The sequence below is a fragment of the Asparagus officinalis genome, chromosome 1 (assembly GCF_001876935.1).
Source record: "Asparagus officinalis chromosome 1, Aspof.V1, whole genome shotgun sequence".
In the NCBI taxonomy this organism is placed as follows: Eukaryota; Viridiplantae; Streptophyta; class Magnoliopsida; order Asparagales; family Asparagaceae; genus Asparagus; species Asparagus officinalis.
The window spans coordinates 61,960,355-61,965,291 of NC_033794.1; the positions used below are offsets into that span (position 1 = coordinate 61,960,355).

At 34.4% G+C, this 4,937-nt stretch overlaps 1 long non-coding RNA gene across 1 annotated transcript; it reads left to right on the top strand.

Moving 5' to 3' along the window:
* Positions 681 to 3,443, top strand: LOC109842656. The gene is made up of 3 exons (XR_002247340.1): positions 681 to 917; positions 2,130 to 2,936; positions 3,166 to 3,443. It is a non-coding gene; the product is annotated as an uncharacterized LOC109842656 (long non-coding RNA).

Below are 4,937 nucleotides of genomic sequence, written 5' to 3' on the forward strand. Positions count from 1 at the left end.
TATTTGCTGATGACTGGTTGTAGATTTTTATATATGCGGTGAGGAACATGATTTTTTTTCTGTTTACTTGGGGCTATTACACCTTATGTTAGTCCTCGGATTTGAGGTTAGTGTTCCTTCCCAATTGCAAAAGTTTTAGTTTTTTAATTATCATTTGGAATGCTCATTTTGATGCTATTTAAGATATTTGATTGCAATTGTACCACGACACTACATAGGTGCTGTTAATTCTGTGTTGTTGCTGGTCTTATTGGCTTTTCACTCTATTTGTTGGTGAGGTAGATGGTAAAGGTGTTCCAAATGTTTTAACGCTTTTTCTAGATTGAACATTTCGTGCTTGTATCTTGGCTGTTTTCTGTGGCTTTAACTAGTGCAAATTTGCTACATCTTATCTGTTTTATTTAGCTGACTAGTTTGCTGCCAATCATAGTCTCCCATATATATAAGGTTTATAAGCTGGCTTGAAAATCTCATGCCAGTTCAAAAATACCCAAGAGTTTGGTCATTTTTCACTAACATAAGGTGTAATTTTTTATTTATGCGATGAACATTAATCATTCTGTGTCTATTGGTATGTATTAGGATGATAAAGAAAGGAAAACAAATTGCATCTCAGTCGAGATCATATGTTGTGTGGAATCGTGATATGGACTCAATTTTAATGATCAAATGAACAAGGATTAAAAGTCGACGGTACTTGGAAGCCTCAAATGTATCAAGCTGCGGTTGATGCACTAAAATCATTTAATAGCAACTTGAACAAAGATAACGTGAAGAATCGACTCAAAATTTGGAAAACACATTATAATGTTATCTATGACATTAAAAATAAAAGTGGTTTGACGTGGTGGGATGATGAGAAGAAAATGGTGATTATACCCGCTAGTGAGCAAAAAGTATGGAGCGACTATGTTTCGGTAATATCGCACTTTATACTTATTAATTTGAATTATTAGTTTGTTGCATATATCTAAAAAAGATTTTGATTTTGTAGATAAATACTTTCTTGTGGATGCTGGGTATACAAATGGGCCGAGGTTTTTGGCACCTTATAGAGGGACTCACTATCATATAAAGTCTTGGAGAGAAAATGGTCCAAGAAACTACAAGGAGTTATTTAACCAACGTCATTCCTCTGCTAGAAACACAATTGAGAGGGCATTCGGGTTGCTAAAAAGCGATGGACTCTATTACGGACAGCTAGCTTTTATAGTGTTAAGACTCAAATTAGGATCATTAATGCATGTTGTATTCTTCACAATTTTTTACGTGAAGAGATGAATGAAGACGACTTGTTGAATGATGTGGATCGAGAATTAGAAGATGCTTCTATTTTAGAAATTGAGAATGTAGATGAGGAGCGTATCACCACTGTGAGAGTTACAAATGAATGGAGTAACTTTAGAGATGATTTAGCTATGCAAATGTGGGATGAATACCGACTTTGAGAGGGGGCTAGCATCCATAAGATTTGATGCTAAAGTTGGTCAGCAGTTATGAATAATTTTATGTCTTTGATAAGTTTTATGATCTTTGAATATTGGAGTAACATTGTTTTGTTCATTGCTTGCAGACTTTGCAGTAGCTATTTACACTTGTAGCCATCACCTTTTTCTCGTGCCTTCATTCTACAATGTCGAAGGTTCATTATTAATCAACCTTTGTGCTTTATTACTAATTCTGTGTCATTCACTTTGGTATGTATTAGGATGACAAAGAAAGGGAAAAAAATTGTATCTCAGTCGAGATCATATGTTGTGTGGAATCGTGATATGGACTCAATTTTAATGATCAAATGAACAAGGATTAAAAGTCGACGGTACTTGGAAGCCTCAAATGTATCAAGCTGCGGTTGATGCACTAAAATCATTTAATAGCAACTTGAACAAAGATAACGTGAAGAATCGACTCAAAATTTGGAAAACACATTATAATGTTATCTATGACATTAAAAATAAAAGTGGTTTGACGTGGTGAGATGATGAGAAGAAAATGATGATTATACCCGCTAGTGAGCAAAAAGTATGAAGCGACTATGTTATGATAATATTGCACTTTATACTTATTAATTTGAATTATTAGTTTGTTGCATATATCTAAAAATATTTGTGAATGTTCTTATATTGCAGGCTAATCCAGATGCAAAAGGCTACCATAATCGTTTGATTGAAAATTGAGATGACATTATGGTATTATGTCCAAAAGATAGAGCCAATGGTGAATATGCAGAAACCATTGAAGAGGCTGCTAACGCAATGCAACATAAGGAATTTGAGGCACAATCTGAAACAAATGAAGGTGGAAGCTCTTCAAGGAAATATCTTCCTAGAGCATCAACTAGTGGTGAGACAAGTTCAAAGAAACAAATAAAGGGGATAAAATGGTTGATTCATTTGCAATGATGACAGTTTCTGTGAGTGAGTATTTTAATGAGAGAAAGAAGGAAGTAGTAATAAAACCACCAACCGGAGAGGAGATTCATCAAGTGGTCTAAAAAATACTCAACTTAAGTCGCAGTCAAGTGTTCAATGCATTTGAGAAGATAATGCATAGCAACCTGGAAAAGTTTTATTTGTTGAAGTCATTTCCTGATGATGAAAAAAGAGATTTTATTCTCTTTATTCTTAAGGAGTAGTTTCTAGTTGGATAACAAGAACCCCCAAATCTTTGAACCCATTCTTAAGGTAATTCAATTTTAATTTTGTGAAGAGATCTACTTTTTCCTTCATGCTTTGGTGCAGAGCTCCTAACGGGTGTTTCTTTGGATAAAAGTCCTAATCAATCTCTGTATGATTCTTTTTATGCTCTATTTTTCTTTCAAAATTAATTCTTATTGGAGCATTCTACTATTTAGATTTGATTGTTAGGTAAATATGATTGGGTGAATTGTGATTTGAGAAAGAGGACTAGCTCAGGATCAACCTCCAAAATCTGAAGTAAGGTTCCTCTTACAAATTTGATTTTCTTATTTTAGTAAATATGTACACTTGTTTGGTATTGTTAATTCTAGATATATAATTTTGTAGAAAAGCCTTAATCTTGGGGTATTTCTTTGGAATCAATATGTATCTTTTTATTTTCATATTTCCATACAGAAGCCCTCATTCTTCTTTTATAATTGATGCTAAATATTAGAAAGTTCTGATCTTTTGTTTGTATTGTCAGGTAAGTCTGATTGAGAGGATGGTGATCTAAGATATATAGAGGAGTGGCTCATAATCAATCTCTGCTCATTTTCTTTGTAGGTTTTGGGCTCATATAGTGATGGCATATTCCTTGTCGTGTTCTACTTAAAAAGAGTATGAGATAGTTGCATTAATGAGATTGCATTTTCTTGCTACAGGAAAACACCGTCCAGATCAGTTTATTGTATGCTCTCAGATTGATACTTTCAAAAAGAATTTACCTGCTTACTCTTTTGTTGTTGCAAATAGGGTTTATGATACGAGCACTTCTGAATTCTCAGTTGCAATTTCTTTACATCGAGGATACTTCTCTTCTCACATGCTATTCAGTTGTACCTACTCTGTTTATATATGATGATGTTTGAGCATGACTTATGGGTTGAAATCGAGGTTTACAGAGCTACATTTTTAATGCATAACACATGGAATTACTACTTATTTGCTCTGATATCAACTTATTCTCACTTTGAATATGTGTGAAATGCGAGACAAGCCTCAAGTGTTTTACTCTGTGAAATATGCAATGGTGATGTATTATTTAGATGTTTTTTGTTATAAGATACCTGATATGTTTGTAGAGTTTTTTGTTAGACCCGAGGGGGGGGGGGGGGGTTAGGGTCTTATGCTAATCTAATCCGATTTTATACAAATTAAAGCTTATTAACAAGTTATCCTAGCAAGTATAAAATACAACAAGATATGTGAGCTAGGATAAGTGATATACACAAGGTAAACAAAATAAACAAGATAGTGGATGATATAAATAATGAGCAATGGACAATAACGACAAAAAAATATAATCATAAGAGAAGTGCGCCAAAGCAAACTCAAACACACGATATGATCGCGGAGTTCGGACCTTCCGTCCTACGTCTCCGCTCTCCACTCCCGGGGAGAAATCCACTATCACAACCGGGTTTTCTACGTTCACCCGAATAACATTTACACCTCACAATGTCGGTTTTTAACGCTCACCGATCAACGTCCACACCTCACACTCGGTTTTCTAGTTCACCGAAAACTTCACAATTCACACTCTCACAATGTCGGTTTTCAACGCTCACCAATCAACGTCTACACCTCACACTCGGTTTTCTAGCTCACCAAAAACTTTACAATCTCATAATATAACAAATGATTTGTTCTCTATAATAGATGAGAACTCAATGTAAGCTCACACTCAAAATTATAACACTCACCAACCCAAATATACTATGTATGAATACAATAAACTCAATGTGGGTGTGTGTAACAATAAGTTATCAAATCTAAACTCAATATAAAAACTAGCTTTAAAGAATGGTGTGTAACAATAAGTTATCAAATCTAAACTCAATATAAAAACTAGCTTTAAAGAATGATAATCAAAACAAATATGCAAATGTAAAGCTAGATATGAGTTTAGAAATTCTTCTCTGAAAAAATAAGATGGAGAGATGGATTAAGATGAAGCCCAAACAATATAGATGATCTCCTCCACTTGTGAAACAGTCTTCACAAGACCAAACTCTTTTAAAACACACAAAACAAACTTTAAAACCATTGTTAAACTTGTTTAAAATATTCTCATTGTTGTCCATGAAATATGAGAGCAAGGGGGTATATATAGCCTCCCAAAATCTCAGCCAAAATCCCAAAGGAAAAGACTAAAAAGCCTAAGAATCAAAAATCTGATTCTGTACCAAAACTAACCGTTGGGCGATCGGCGGTCGACCGTGGAAAACTCGCGGTCGACCGCGAGCAACCCAAAAG